The 17,487-nt window shown below is 32.0% G+C and overlaps 1 protein-coding gene across 1 annotated transcript in view; it reads right to left on the bottom strand.

Annotated features, from left to right (window-relative positions):
• LOC106785775 overlaps window positions 1–17,048 on the bottom strand; it is a 31,376-nt gene extending 14,328 nt beyond the window's left edge. Inside the window, exon 1 of the mRNA XM_014746494.1 lies at window positions 16,895–17,048. The gene's annotated coding sequence lies outside the window, so the exon portion shown is untranslated. The remainder of the gene's footprint in view (window positions 1–16,894) is intronic.
• Between the last annotated feature and the right edge of the window lie 439 nt (window positions 17,049–17,487).

The raw sequence follows: 17,487 nt of genomic DNA, 5'->3' as shown, positions 1-17,487 counted from the left end.
AATAACGAGTTATGTATGAGAGAAGAAAAAAATTAGGTCGGAATTTGCGGTGTTAATTAAAAATGTACATACCAAAATGTGTAACATGTGTATGTATATATATATATATATATACATACACATGTTACACATTTTGGTATGTACATTTTTAATTAACACCGCAAATTCCGACCTAATTTTTTTCTTCTCTCATACATAACTCGTTATTACACACGAAGACACGGTTCTATGTATTCTCATTTTGTAATAATAAATCATAACAACATGTTATGCAACATTTATGTAATCTGTTTTATATCAGTAATAATAATAAATATTTAAAAATATTGAAATATTTTTAAACTTTTACAATCTTATTTATTTTTTCAAACAATTTTGTAAAATCATTTAAAATCTGTTATTATTATTATTATTATCAATATTTACAGTATTAATATTGTTTGTTCTTTGATAATAGAAATAAGAAAAAAATTGAATAAAAATAAAATCATGAAATGAAGAAATAACGATTAACAGAATTCTTCGAAGAATTATGTTAGTTTCTTTTTAATCTTTTTCTTCCTCTCTCCTTCTCTCTCTCTTTCTCCTTGTCTCCTAACGACGAAGACTTGTTAGACACGTACCCCAAGGCAGGTATTACATAATTCTCTTCAAAATATGAACCTCCAGGCTCTCCTACGACATAGTTGCGGTATATAAGATACTTTTTATCTACATTGTGAAATGCACGTTCAAGCTGATTTTTGCGATGTAATTACTTCTAATTAGAAAGACAGAGAGAGAGAGAGAGAGAGAAAGAGAGAGAGAGAGAGAGAGAGAGAGAGAGANACACACACACACACACACTTACTCGTATATTTAAACTCGTGTTCACGAGGTGCGAATTATCCTTGTTCGTTTAAATTCAAAGGATATTTTTCTCTATTTCATTTCGTAGGCGTATAAAATGAAAGGAAAACAGAGAAAGAAAATGAGAAAGAAAAAAAAAAAGAGAGAGAGAGAGAGAGAGAGAGAGAGAGAGAGAGAGAAAGGGTCGTAGAAAATCTATCTTATTACCGCGATTACACGCACGTTCCATTAAGGATCGCAACCCAAAGCAATCCTTGGGAAGGATAAGAATTATAGTTATCGTAAGAGATCCAAACGAATACGGCTCGCAAAATACTTGGCAAAAGACGTCTAGACTAACATAAGATGCATAGATTCTTCTTTCTGCCATAATCTCTACCCGCATTCTAAACAACTATTTAAAAGAGTTTCCCTTTTTCTTTTTCTTTATTTTTTTTATCTTATCTATATAAATATATATATACATATATATTTGTATATATATGTATATATTATACTATATAAGTACCAGGATCTCTGTCGAGAAAAGTATGAAAAATTATAGTTCGAGGCAATTGAATAACCAAAGAATATTTGTTTTTGAATATGTTTCTTTATTATTGTAAAATTTGTAAGATTATCAAATCAAAGGATAAGGAAGATAGCAGTAATTTTGAATATTTTTTTTTTATTACGAGTTGATTCAATACAAATATATATCAATTATTATAACGAACAATTGTAAATAACGAACAATTTTAATTGAAAAGTTTCCATCAAAGATTCCATTAGATTCTTTCGAATCGTTTCATCAAGGAAATTACCAAGTCGAAGTCTGATGAACTCAGGAATATCAATCAAGAAAATCATGTAATTTTATCAAGAAAAAAGAAGTTGTGGTATCTCTCCTTCTCTCTCTCTCTCTCTCTCTCTCTCTCTTTCTCTCTCTCTTTCTTTCTTTCTGTTAGGTTTCTGTAATAGGAGGATACGTCACGCTGACTATGGTATGCGATACGCGACGCAGATACGCGCGATTAAAGCGTGTTCCTTTGGCTAGTCCTTGCCATTTGTCATGCGTCGTCGCAAGTACCGTGTAGCACGCGACATGCGAAATAAACATTTAAGAGAAAAAGAGGGAAAAAGTGAGAGAGAGAGAGGATCCTTGTAAGAGCTAGCAGTCTCCCATATAAGCAAGCACCATATTCCATAGCTCTTGGTTACATCTCGAGTAAGTTTTACCGTGTAGCGTTACAAATAGCTCACAGTAAGGTCTAATGTAAACCCTTATGGAAAACTAAACGCCCACGTTTTCGATGTACTCACGTGGGTGAACGAATTTATGCTCCACGATCTGTACCAACACGATCCTCTTCTAACAACAAACACTACGCGACTCTAACACTTTATTTAACAGGTGAAACGTCATTTTATTTTATACCATAATCATTGGATTTTCTTATTTTTTGCTTTTTTTTATTCATCTGACGATTTATTATTGTTTGAAATATTATTAGATTTCATTATTATCGAAATAATAATTTAATTCGTACAAATTCTTATTCCTACTATCTGTCAATAATTGGTATCATCGAAAAGGTACGATTAAAATTATTGCGTAAATTGAAAAATAGACTTATTTAACTTTTTTAATCGTAATTTTTTCGTTAAGATAAAATCATTCCGATCGATCAGCCGAAGATCTAATCTGACGTAGATACATCGCGATATAGCAAATAAAAAAGGAATACAGTTTAAAGGTAAAGTTGACGCGGTAGAATTTACGCTTTTATGCTCGTAAAGTATTTGTAGCAATCAAGCTTGGCTACCGAGTTGTAACTCGTTCGTTTCCTACCAACCATTACGGCGAACGTAGTAGAGAGAGAAAAGGAGAGAAAAGGAGCTAGCTATTCCGAGTACGGGTACGAACTGGTACGGAGGAAACGTTTCAAACAGCATCTTACGTTCTATCTATCTTTCTCTTTCTTTCTATTACTTTTTCTCTTTATTTATCTCTCTCTCTCTCTCTCTCTCTCTCTCTCTCTCTCTCTCTCTTTCTTTCTTTCTCTCTTGTTCTACCATTTCTTATTCTTTGATCTACGACAAAGTCCAACTATGGATAAAGTGGAAAGACTAGAGTGGAAACTTAAAAAGGATTAGACTACTCCATCCGCCATCTTTTTTATGTAATTCAGTACGTTGACATCGAAAAAGAGATACGTAAATAATAATAAAAATATAATATAATTAAAATATATTTTACATTAATTGATGAATAATTTCAATATTGACGGACACTTCTGAATTATTTGTCAAGATTTTTTGTTTTTAATGTTGTTTTAAAGTACATAATATAAATGTAGTACTAGATCGTCATTGTTTTTTTCTTTTTTGCAGTGATCAATCTTTTCACAAGGTGTCAGGAAGGATCAAAAAAGTAGTCTCACCCTTGGGTGAGCAATGTTCACGTAGCTCAGATTTGAAAGAAAGGCGAAACCATTCAAAGTATTCGTGCGATCCGCTTCTTTCTTGGTATCTCTGCTATCCCAAGTATTTCGGCTTTAAGATGCATACGTTTCCCGAGATAAATAAGTAAATCGTAATTCTATGAATACTTGTCTCTAACCGATTCCCACGATCTCTCATGCATTAGGTTTATTTCTAAGTTATACGTTATTTCATAAATACGAAACTGTTTTTTTGCTTTTTATTTTGAAATAATACAAATGTTATTTGTTGTAGATTTTTTATTTACTTCAAATTTTTTATTTAATAGAAAAAACAATAATTTTGCAAAACTTTTTGAAAGAATTAATACTATCAAAAGGACCATTTTGTTTGATGTATATTTTATATAATTCGTATATTATAATAAAATAAAAGTGAATGTAAGATTAATAGAAAGAATTGGCTTAACTTTTCGTTTTACAATAAAGTTGCCAAGCTCATCGGAAATGTTAGTTAACGCACGTGATTCTAAGCAATCAGCAACTTAGCAACATTCCCGAGGTTTTCTTTGATCAAACCAAGACGTTTCTGTTCTTTTTAAAATATATCAAACCTGAGTTAACATATTAAATCCCATTTGTTTGTTGCTCGAGTGTACTCGTGCAAATACAAATAGATAAATGTGTGTATTTACACACCTGCCGTTTGATCGTCGTTTTAAACATTTTTGTCCTTTTTTTTTCTCTTTTTTTTTTAAATTCTAATTATCTAAGAATAGTCACACAAGTAGTAACGTAACGGAAAGAACTCGAACTCTCTTCGAGATCACCGACCTTCGAGATCTCGAATCGATTCCGTGTTTCCTGATCGGTGCATGAACCTGCTAGATACCCGATAAGGTAAGCGCAGGTGCAAACTTTCATGTGAGTTTAAAACCTCGTATTTATGGTCCTTTTAGTAGACCTATGGTTTAGTTTTTTTTCTCTCCATTCTAAAAACGAAAAACTTTAAATGTCGAGTTTAACCGGATATTCATTACACAACTGTTTCTTACTCTTTTTTCTTCTAAAGTCCTTAGCACAATACATTCATACTATACCTCATATTAATTTATATTTTTTCATTAATTCATTGATTAAATTAAATTAATTATTAATTGAATTATTTAAAAACCATTTAATATAAAACAAGAAAAGAAAAACATGTGTATATAAACAAATGATAAAAAATAATAATTTATCTGAAGATGTTTCCAATGAAATTAGGCGCGATAATTTTAGAAAATAATGAAATAAGGGACTATTTAATGAAAATAAGTAAGTTAGGATAAGTGTGGACGGTAGAGGAGAGATCTTAGCTCCTTTTCTCATGAGCAAGAGAGTTCTTGTAGCTTTGGAGGGATATATGTAGAAAGAAGAAGGTAGGACAAGAGAGAGAAAGGGTTTGCCAGTGATCGGCCTTGGGGCTCCGTCCTTTAGGTACGCGCGAGCACACCAACGTACACACACACATACAGATATAGAGTAAGAGAGAGACGGACAGCAGACACACATACGTATACACATATACGCACATATGTGTACATATATACACACACATACACGAATATATACATATATTGAGAGAGAGAACTCGCTGAGATGGTACGCGCGATTTTTAAACACATGCACGAGGAAACTCTCTCTTTCTCTCTGAACTGCGTATATGCGTTTGGGTTTCCTTCTCTTGTTGAAAGAAAGAAAGAAAGAAAGAGAAAGAAGACGTACCAACGTACCATCCTACTCGATGCTGTGAGCATAGTTACACGGCTATTCCAGTGTGGAATGTCTGGCATGTCGCTCTCGTCAAATGGCCAGAAAATAAAAGGACTCCTTCGGCCACGGCCTTGATAGAACGTTTCCACAAGGTTCCCTGCGGGTTGGGCTACCGAGACCGGTGCTTAGATGTTAAAGGGTCAAATCTCTTCTCTTCCCAGACGAGGAAGAGAACATGACTTGACATTCTTATTCCTTTTACTCTTCATCTTTGTGTATTGTCTATATGTATGTGCGTGCGTGCGTGTGTGCACGTGTTTATGTGATATATCTATGTGTTAATAATGTTTTTTATGTGTCTCTAAGTAAGTATGTGTTTAGATATTACGTGGGTTTTGTTTATTCATTTTTAGAGCAAATATTTGAGGCGTATATATGCATGTGTGTGTGTGTGTGTGTGTGTTTGATATCGATTTCATTTTAATTATAATTTAAATGTGTTTGTCAATTTTACTTAAGTTTTTATATATATTTTCTTTTCTTCTTCTTACTTTTCTTCTTGTTGTTCCTTTTTAGTTATGTTAAAGCTCGTGAACACAGGAGTAGATAAAACCGAGAATGCTCAGACGTTTCTCTGCGATAAATCACGTACGATTCCTTTGCTAAGAACTGCTACGTGAGATAGAAAGCAGAGAAGAGAGACACAGAGAGAAAGAGAGAGAGAGAGAGAGAGAGAGAGAGAAAGAAAAAGATTAAGTATATAACTAGTTTCTTTTGTTAGTCTCATTTCAAGAAAAAATTAGAATTCTTATTAAGTTGAATTTTATATAAAAATAAAAAAAAAATAGCCGGTTAAACTCACACGCGACTGGAGTAAAACTTCTTAAGTTGGTATGATGATAACTTTATTTAATTATTAGATTATTATATTTTTTTTTTTAATTTGGTCCCATTTCCGAAACTAATTTTTAATGGAAAAAAAGGCAGATTTCTTAAAAAATATGTTTATTATTAATTATTTTTTCTACTTTCTAATGATTAATCCTTTTTATGTGTGATAATAATTGGTTGTAAATTTAAAGAAATATAAAAATTTCGATAAATAATTTTGTAATTTCTTTATCAAAAAAAATATGAAAATGCGATGAATAACTTCTGAACAGATATATATATATATACTTATTTAATATAAAACAAATAATAATATTTAATAATCATTATGAAACAAGCAATGAACATATTTTGTAATAAAAGAATAGTTCTTTGGGAATAATTTTGAGGAGGCGGTAGATCCTCTCTCGTAGCAGCCTCGACCGGAAGTTCGAGGCGTACGCCAGCAATTACGAGAGTAATCATGGCCGGTCTTCGAGTATAAGAGTAAAAAAAAAAAAGAGGAAAAGAGAGAGAACTGGCCAAGCGACGTCGTCGTCGTCGTCGTCATCGTCGTTGGATCGTTTTGCTCCATGGATCCTTCTTCTGGCAATCTCGCTCGACTTTCCGGTTTAACCGCTCCTCCTTCCTTCCTTCTTTCTTCTTCTTCTAATCGCTCCCTTTCCCGCCGACCAATCCCTTCGACCTTGATCTCTCTTCTCTAACTACGCTTTCGATACGGAGCATCACTAACCCTTTCGTCCTTTCATACATCCTACTCGTCATATCGATAGCTTCATCCCAACTAGTCATCCTAATCGAGATCAGACCAATGGATATGATGATGTACATTCATCTTCAGTTAAACCATTCGAAATGATTTATCGTTCAAAGGAAGATTGTTTTTTTTCTGCTAGATATTGTGAAGATTTTTTCTATTTTTTTGAGAGAATTACTATTTTTATTTAAGAAGATATTTTTGAACGAAGTGGATATTAGTTAAATCATTTTATATTGGACCATTTGATTTGATTTATCGTTTGAACAAATGAGGATTTTTGTGTGTTAGATATTGTGTGATGGGTTTTGTTTGAGAAGTTATATTATTTTAATATAAAATTTTTTAATGCAGTAAATACTATTAATTCATTTTAAATTGAATCACTTGATATGATTTATGAATGTTTGAACGAATGAGGGGATTTGTGTGTTACGTATTGTGATAGTTTCGTTTGAAAAGTTATATTAATTTAATAGGAAACTTTTGAATGAAGCGAATGTTGTAAATTTATCTGCGTGAACCATTTAGGATATTTTATTTGATCATTCTTATCATTTAAAAAAATATTTGTTGGATCATTTATAATAAGTTTCGTTGTAATTTTTTTTATTTCGAATTATTCTTTTCAATGACTAATTGTAACAAACGATTGTATACGTAACTCAGAGCAAATCCTTCTAATTTGAAATTATTGTCGATGAATGAACTTCAATATGAGCTTACAAAATGAACAAAAAAATATTATAATAAATGAAATTCTATCTCCGTGGATGTTAAAATCTTGTCGTAGAAGAATAAAATTAAGAAAGCACAATTTGAAGAATCATTAATAATATTGTCGAACGTGTATCAACAAATTCTTCAGATTCATACTTAGCAAGTTATCAAAGTAGTCGAAGGGTTAAACATTTGCCTTACGGTTTTACGATCGATGGATAGACAGACAGAGAGTCCTGCAAACGCATTCGTTTCGATCGTAACGGAGATTTATTTGCCTCTACGTGAAAGTACGATGAATCAACGATAAATCTTGGAAATATAAATGTTTCATTTTACGATAGTTTAATACGGAAGAGACAAGAGTTAATATCAAAAGCGGATATTATAAGATAAATATTTTTAATCGTAAATATATGATACAAGGTTTAAAAGATTAATAGGCCGATGAAAAAAGAAACTTTTCCATTAATTTTATCGCATATTGAAGCGAAATGAAAAAAAAAAGAAAGAAAGAAGAAATGAAACGAAAAAAAGAATAGAAAACAATTCCGCGGAAAGATATAAAAAAACATTTTATAAAGCCACTGAATCAGTTATATTATCGATATATTACATTTAGCAAATATGTCAGATGAGAAAGAGATGACATTTATATCCCAGGATAGTCGTCAAACTATCTTGCATATTCTTTCACAGAGTATACGGTTACGTCAGATACGCGTATATCGACGATTGCTGTCTATGGTTAGCGGAGGATAGGCGAGGACTTGGAGATTTTTTTCATGGTCGTCGTCGTCGTCTGTCGATGTATCGAATGATCGAGAAGAGAGAGAGAGAGAGAAAGATATAAGGATGGAAAGAGGATCTTTTTGAGTAGGCGCCATTGTTATAGTTGTTATTGTTGTTGTTGTTGCACGGTGTTCAATGTCAATCATATTGCACGTAAGAAGAATCATTTGATCGGTAAAAAACTAATAGAAAAATCAGCTACAATAACAGTAAAAAGGATAAAAAGAATACTCGAAAAACGTCAAATAAGATAAAACGAAAAGGAAAGGATAAAAGTCCTTGAAAGAGAGAAGATAAAAAAGAAGAAGCATCGATATTCACCGATGACGACCGATGCAAGTAATCACAGTATTGGCGAGATACGAAAAAGAAGATGCTTGTTTTCGAGCCGTGACTACTTCGCAAAGTTGCTGCACGGACACGGCCATTTACTACTCGTTAAAGTCAGCGTAAATCAGAGCAAAGAAGAAAAAGTATATCGCGCCGAGGTAAGAAATAAAGAAAAAGTAAATACCTTTTTGCCATCTCTGACTCACCAAAGAGACTCACATTTTGTTAAGATGAATAGGATGGGAAGCTGGCCAAAATTGATGACACACGAGAACTAGCCAACGTATTCGGGACTTTTCAATGATTAAATCACACATTTGAAATATCTTCTACAAAGAAAATAAAAAAGAAAAAATGATCTTTTTACTCTCTTTCTTTACTATTTTTTTTTTATTATTTGAACAACATTCATTGTTTCCGAATAGTATTCTTTCCCGTTTTGTCATTTCAAACTAATTAAAAAAATAATTAAGTTAGTCTCCATTTTAAATTGAAAGATAAAGAATGAAAGGAAAAATGAAAGTGTCCAAATTCTTGAAATTTCAATAGCATAATTCATAATCCCTTACCCCCCTAAAACATAGGTTCCGATACCAACGTTCACAGACATTTTTTTCTCCTCACCTTTTTCTTTCTCTTTTTACCTTTCCAGAAGGTGGTAACCTCGTCCTTACGTAATGCATCTCACGATGACTCAATCCTGGGAATGTCTACGATACGTGGAAAATTGTTACAATAGAAAACGGATATTATCTAGGATATGTTACTGTCGAGACACTTTCGTTCCGTTATAATGACAATATTCATTTTTTGGGTAAATCTTTTTATATATTTTTTTTCTTGTTGTTGCTAATTAGCACCGAATATTTATCATCCTAATCAAAATTTATCGTCTAATACGTACATTCATTTCTTCATGCAAGTTTGTTATTTTTCTAATTGACGTTAAATCTTATCGACATTTATTATACCGATCACCGTTCATCGTTTAATTCACAGATTAATTGCTTCATCGATAGACGTCATAAAAATGTTTCCCTTTATTGTTTTTATTTTATTTTCTATTAATTATCTATTACTTTCTCATCGGCGTTTATTATCCTAATCAACATTCATCGTTCTCTAATCCATATTCATCGGTTGATAAAAAAATTTGTTTCTTTTCAAAAAACACTGTAAGTTTATTATACCGACAAACATTTATTATCTCATCCGTATAGATTATTTCATAAAAATATTTATACCTTAATTGATTTACTGATTTGAAGATAATCAAAACGATCATCTTAATTCGACAAAATTAAAAGTAAAAGAAATTCGACTATTAACTCGTTCGGAATGTATTTTCGTTTACGCAATAGTAAATAAAAGACAATTTGTTCTTATTTATAATCCAATTCTTTTTCAATGATCGAAAGCGGTCGAATTTGATAATTCAATTTCTAAGCTATTTCTTCAGTTGTTATAGCGACAATCAACATCCGCCAATGGATCAGCATCCACCAAAATAAACGGAAGGATATTTCGAAAATTAATTTTGAAACTAACGTTTCACTTAACAGATCTTTTCCGTAAACGATATATAATTATGTTATCCTATACTCTTTCTATAAAAAAGAAACAAGAAAATACGATAAAAATGTTCATTTTGATTTCCATTTTCTGTCGATTTCACCACCCCTCAAAAGGAAACTACTTGACAGATAAAAACGCAAAATAGTTCTAAATTACATTTGTGATATCTAATGTTAGAATGTAAAATAATTTTGAAGTTTAGAATAATACTGACAATGAGTATCGGTAAATGTGATTAATGAAATGTCTGTACGAAAAAAACGAATTTACATTCCGAACAACCAAATAGATTTATTGATAGAAGTTCAACGAGTCATTAGAAAGACCGTGTTAGGCATTAGAGGTACTTTCGAGGATAGTATTAGCTTCTTAAAGAGGGAGCAGCTCGAGTAGTTTCTTTTTTTTCTTTTCTTCTTCTTTTTTAATGCGAAAAAGGAAGCACATGAGACGATTTCTTGGAGCTTGTTCAAGGAAGCACAGAGAGTCACTACTCGTTCGTCGTTACTGTGATAAATTCTCTGAACGTGCTACGCGTTAGCTGCATACGAGAGTTCGATGTTACCTCTTTCTTTCTTTTTCTTTTTCTTTATTTCTCTCTCTCTCTCTCTCTCTCTCTCTCTCTCTCCCTCTCTCTCTCTTTCTAACTTTCTTTATTTTTCGAAAGCGTTCAAAAATTCTCTCTCTTCCTCTCTTTCTTTTTCTCTTTGCTGGTAAATGTTATTTACTTGCTCAAGTAGAAATAGGAATAACGATGGTGGTACCAGACTGATAGTGATTGAGGTCACACGCGAACTGAGAAATCATGAAAGCTTTCTTGTTACCGGGTTAACTCCACCCACGAACGTGCCATTGTAGATTCTATTCGATTCGTTTTAAATTAAAATACGTTCAATAATTTTCTATCGACCATTATCATAACGCAACATCGTACGAAACTTCATTTTTTCAAATTTATTTCAATTATTGATAAAATGAAGATAACAAGATAAATAATATTTTATATTATAATCTATTGATCGATATTATGTGATTTATTTGTATTTTATTTAAAAAGAAAAAAAATGTATACGAAAATTCAATGAACACGTGTAAAAATTCTAACAATATATAATCAAAGAGATTTAGTAACACCTTGTATATTCACTTGAATTTATAGATCGCGATAATAGTCACTAGTATGGTCTTTTGAATGTTTCAGAATCTTCGAGTCGACCTTGAGTAGGTATATCCAAAAAAAGAAAAAAAAAGAATAAAATCACCTAACAACAAAACGAAACTCATCCGTTTGGAACCTCCTCGTTGCATTTCGTATGCGTATTCGAAAGGTGTCTTCTCAAGGCCGACAGAGAGATAGAGGTATGAAAAAAAGGAAATAGCAAAAAACAAAAAATAAAATAAAAAAGTAAAAAGTAAAAAAAAAAGATTAAAGAATAATAAAAAAAGTATAGTGAGGCGATTACGTTCACGTAGAGTATTCGACGAAGGCGAGCGTTTCATTGGTCGTCAGAGTTAAAGTCATCGCTTCGAAGGACAAGGACGACCCCTTTGCGTTAATTCTACGTGCCCGGAATGCAGGGCGAGCCTTACGCTCGATGAAATGAGATTTCTCTTTCTTTCTCACACACTCTCTCTCTGTCCATCTCTCTGTCCATCTCTCTCTCCATCTCTCTCTCTCTCTCTCTCTCTCTCTTTATCTATTTATTTAACTTTATCTTTTATCTCTTCATTTCTTTCTTTTTAAGTTCTTTGGAAAGAAGTGAAAAATTTACTCGTATTTCGAAATATTTCCGATCGGAACGCGTATCGTAAATCGTCTGGCACGAAACAACTATTCGTTTAATGGTCGATAGTTGTGTGGAAGGGTGAATATAAGAAAAAAAATAAAATAAAATATAGAAGAAAAATAGAAAAAAAATAAAATAATCACGAACGGCCTTCCCAGTTGTTTTGTGTAGTAGTAGTAGTAGTAATAAGTATAACTCGAGGTTGCTACGATATTCGTGAACGTGTTGTGTAAGGAATTACAGAGGCCATGGCTGAATAAATGAATATATATATGGGTATTTGTATGGGTATTTGTATGGGTATTTGTATGAGTATTAGTATGAGTAAGTATGTGTGAAAACGAGAGAGCGATATGCGTGCGTACGCGTACGCGCTCTACCGTGACGCGACTCGTAATGTGATTGAACTCGGAGATAGCCTGAGTTCCTGGCTAAAACTAAATGCCAATCTAAGAGACACCCGGTATGTATGTATCTACAAAAGTATGCGTGCGTAGAAATGTTTACGCATATACGAAATTTTACACTTTTCTTTTATATTTTTGAATATCGCGGACGTATCGACGAGGAAATTAATTTCGACGCGTTTTTGTTTGTACATTATTATTTTTCGTTCTAATATTTTTGTAACAATAAATTATTTATTCGAATTAATTCCACGAGTTTCTTTTTTTTAGAATTTTATTTTCCATCCAAATATTGTTCGATTAAAATGTCATTAAAATCTAAGAAAAATAATGTTGCTCGCCACGATGTCTGTGTCTTATAAGAAAAAAAATTAATTCATTGCATTGTATATAAGATAAATTTTAATTTCAAATAAATGAAGAATAGTATTCGCGAGTTCGTTATAAAATGTAATGCAGTTGGAATCTGAAAAAATATTGAATTAGTGAATAAAAACTCGATTGAAAAGATCTCGATTAAATTAAAAAAATATATGAAAGTATAATGAAAAATAGATGAGAAAGATAAGACCTCAGATGGAACATAATAAAAACTTCTTCTACGATATTGTATGATCAAACGTAAATCTAATTTAAAAATAAATTAAATCCAGTAAGTATTGGCGTATTAGTTGTACAGTGATATATCTTTAAAGTTGGTAGAAATTAAAATCAACTAATGGAAATTACGCGAGATATTATGACTGAAAGCGAAAATTAATTATTATCGTCCAGCCATCATACAAGAACACGCTTGACGTGTAGAAGTTTATTGTTTTTAGTGTTGGTTAGTTTCGTTATATGTAAACAATGCTTTCACCACACGCGCTACTTCAACGATATTATCATTTTTTTTCATTTAACTGCAGATAAGTGTCCGTGAAGTGCACGAAGATAAAATCGAAATGTAACACATTTTGTATTCCGGAGCTCAAAACTATTTGAAAATTCATTGTTAACCTTGTCAAGAAAATAAATGAAAAGAAAAGAAGAACGAAAAATCTAATCGATTGTTTAGAATTTATAATGGATTAACACGAATGAATAGATGAAACGTATGAAATGGATGGATGAATAAATGGATTTCATGACATGGAACATAACGCAATGCAAAGGCATAATAATCATCGTGCGTACTTTCACTCGAAAGTTTCCTTCGAACGACGCTTTTAGTTCAGGTAACGATCGGCACATTAAAATTCTCTCTAACACAAAATGGGAATCGCAAGAGAGAAAAAATTTCGCTCCAATAAATGCGAATCGCTTCATGCACCTTTAATCTAGGTAAAAAGGATCGATTCGTCTCTCTCTCTCATCTAGATTTATAATAGTTTATTATTATTTACGATTATATTATCACTTTCGAAAACTTTCCGACGTATTAGACGTCGGCAAGAATTTTAATATGATTTTGTTTTAATAAAAATTATAGGTGAATAATTTCAAGTAAATATTTCTTTCATCTGAAACATTTATAAATCGCTTCGAATGAAAGTTATTAAAATTAATTGTAAACATTTTTTAAACCTATGAATTATGAATAATTGCAAATAAAGAAGAGGAAGAAAAAAAAGATAATCGATCTATAGCCATCAGTTATATAAAGATTGAAACGACTTTCTGACGTAACCAAAGGTGGTTTTGTTGACACGAGCAATCACGCGTGTTGCCACCTGCATCAATGTTGCGTTGCAAAATGTGCGTGTTTTCACGCAGAGTATTTCCTTTTCAATGACGTTATATAAAATATAAGTTAATGTCGAAATACAGATATTCCGTTTTTTCCATGTAACGAATTGTCAATATCGAGAAAGTTAACATTTATCTATTCGTGACGCATAGTCTTAGAATTTTATAAAATTAAAAAGACGATTCAATAAATATTCTTTATTTTTTAATTTTTATTCAAAGCGTAGCAATTAATTCGATGCCTTGTTGCATCAAAATCATCATCTTTTCTTTTTCTGTCAAGGAATTCAGCAGTTGCCTGAAAGATAGACCAAAATTGTTGAAAATAATGAAGACTATTTTGTATACAAAATAAATATTAGATTTGCTTAAAAGCCACTTAATTAATTGCTATATCTAATATTATATATGTAGAAAATACAACAAATTATATTCATTATGACTTGCAGTTAGAAATATTTGTCGATTAAAAAATAATGAAATGAAAAATAAAATAATGTCAAATATCAAAATTTGATATAAAATTTAATATTGTAAATGGAAGTATATGAAATATTAGAATGTAAAGATTAGTTGTTAGCTTCCGAGTATAGCGGGAGTATCGAAAGAGTGTGCATCGAGTCTATCGAGAGAGGTGCTGCTGCTTTCTCGAAGAGAGCCACGAAAAGGGGGGAACTGTGAGGGGCACACCTGAATCATCCGTGGAATGTAACGCTCCGGCCACTTGGATTTTACCGTACCTTCTCGTTCCGTACCCGTCGTCGTCTCTGAGCTTTTCTCTCTCTCTCTCTCTCTTTTTCTCTCTCTCTTTTTCTCTCTTTTTCTCTAGACTTTGCTAAAGAGGAGGTTGAGAAACAAAAGAAGAAAAGAGAGAAGAGACTCGATGGTGTTATTTAACAGTAGCAACCCTGGCCGTCGAATAACGAGCCACGCGAACGAATCAATTAACGAACGGCAACTTCCTCCAGGTAAACCTGGACACGGGTCACTGTCTTCATCGATCTTGGATTTTTATTATCCTACCAGTATGTATCAATTATAATTAATTGTTCGAAGGCTTCTTCAACGAAAAGTATCCTCTTGATCGTTCAATCTCAATTCTCCATTTTCAAAAAGAGACTTGCACAAATTGTTAGAATTATTTATAATAAATAATATACAATTATCATGACAAATATAATTCAATCTGAATATCTCTTCATATTTTAAAATGCATTCATACTAATTGTTAAAATTTTGTAATAAATAATATTAACTTAACATAACAAACATCATTCTATATGTATCTTCATGTATTAAAATGCATTTATATTAATGGTTAGAATTTTGTAATAAATGATATTCAGTCAGCAACGTGATTTTGAAACTAAATTTCTATTTTAGAACGTACTCAATAGATTCAATAGATTAATAAATTCTTTTCTTACATCGAAATCCCAGTACTTTCCAAATTTGCACGTTTCCAAGCAGAGTTTCAATAGAACCTTTACTTTATATTATATCATTGTACCCAAAGAATTGTTTGCGACATGAAGTTTTGAAAAATTTCCAAAGACCTTTTAGGTTTCTGATTTTCCTCGGGATTCAGGTTTTACGATAAGTCGTTAAAATCCTTACTGAAGTATCCTGTCTGCCTATGCAAGGTCAGCAATGAGAAGGAAATGAAAAAAAAATTAAATATACAAAATATAAAAAATAAAAGAAAAGAAAAATGATGGAATTCCGTTGTCACGTTCCATTTTAATGAATCCCTATCGGTAGGGATATTTCTTGTTTCATTGCTCTCCGCAAATCCATTTTCGTTTGAACTTTGTTTATTCCTCGTGCAAATTGAAATGTGACGAGCAAGTAGAATATACGAACGTCGACGGGTCATCGATGTTCTCTTTTTCTCTCGGAGGAGGAGGATCAGCTAGCCGTAGATCCTCATTTTAGTGATAAATACTTGCGTACATATGCATAATATGTATTTGTTTGTGTATGTAAGTATGTATGAGTTTCTATACGTCAGGACGAATTGAAGTGGATCCTCTGTGGTAATACCGGGTGTTCACATAATTAAATAACACGTCACTATTTCTTTCGTTAATTATGAATAATAGGACGAACAACATTGTTACGCATTTTTTTCCCATGATTTCGCTTTTACAAGAACGATTACTGAACGAAAGAAAGAAGATCCTGAATTACGAGAGGCTAAATGTATTCTCTCTTCTCTAACTAATTATTAATTAAATCACATTCTTGGTTTTTTGTTTCTTTTTTTGTTTCGCTAGACACGAGAGACGTAACGTCACTTCGATAACGAGTTAATTCGTTTAACCGGTAAAATTCTTAAACAATAAAACTGTGTATCTTTAAAAAATTATCGCATACACACGAGCGATAATAATCAATGAATAATCGATAGCATTGACATCGTTCTAATTGACTTAAACGATAACGTCAATGAAAAATCAACGATCTTACGTTGTATTTTTCTATCGAACTCATTTTTTCAAATGTATTCATTCGAATGTGTCAATAAAACTAATCGAACATTTACCGTTTCTACAATCTAAATCTAAATCAAATTTATCTGTTTCTTTTTATTCTGAATAAAGTTGTTCTTCCGTTAAAGAATCGTCATGGATTCGAGTAAATAATTAATATTCACTAATATGTCATGCTCCAAAAATTTCGCTAATCAAGACAAGATTAAATTTCTTTTAATGGAAAAATTTCTGTTACTGACGTTTTTATATTATTCGTTGACATAATTAATATTTGAAATGGTAACACAAACACACACGTGCACTTAACTACACATATTTATACATAAGTTTTATCATCGAAGATCGCGATAACGATTTTGATAAAGTTCTTTTGATCTTGCTCACTCACCTGACACCTGTACTGACGAAGAACTGATCTGCTCAGTGGTGGTCCAAACGCAGCATCTTTCTTGATCCTTTAATCCTTCTATTTCTTCTTCTTCTTCTTCTTCTTCTTCTTCTTCTTCTTGTTATATTGTTTTTTTTCAATATTTATCTCTCTCTTTCTTTCTTTCTTCTTTGATTTCTTGTTTGTTTACTTACTTGTACACGTAAGTTAAATAAATATGAAGAAGAAACAAGAGAAAAAAAATATAATTATCTTTTGGAGATAATTTGAATCACACCGCGAATGCAATCAATCGAAATATATATACTTATGTTTGTATTTATACGTATGTGTATGTATATTTGTGATTTGAGAAATGGCTTGGACACTTCCACCGAGCGAGCGGGTCCGAACGACTGAAAGTGCCTCTCGGTACGTTCGCGGGCCTTCCTCGAAGGAATCATTCGCTCTATCCCTACTCTCTCTTTCTCTTGTGAAAAGATTCTCTGACTACCGTGCTGAACCTGGTTAACACGAGAACAACTGATGTCCAATGGATCGTGACCAACTATTTACAAAAAAACTTACTTTCTTTTCATCAAATGCAACAAATT

Source organism: Polistes canadensis, unplaced genomic scaffold, assembly GCF_001313835.1.
Source record: "Polistes canadensis isolate GaletaPanama2010 unplaced genomic scaffold, ASM131383v1 scaffold_56, whole genome shotgun sequence".
Taxonomy (NCBI): domain Eukaryota; kingdom Metazoa; phylum Arthropoda; class Insecta; order Hymenoptera; family Vespidae; genus Polistes; species Polistes canadensis.
The sequence above is the reverse complement of the archived record's forward strand: the minus strand, read 5'-3'. Positions and strand labels throughout refer to the sequence as shown.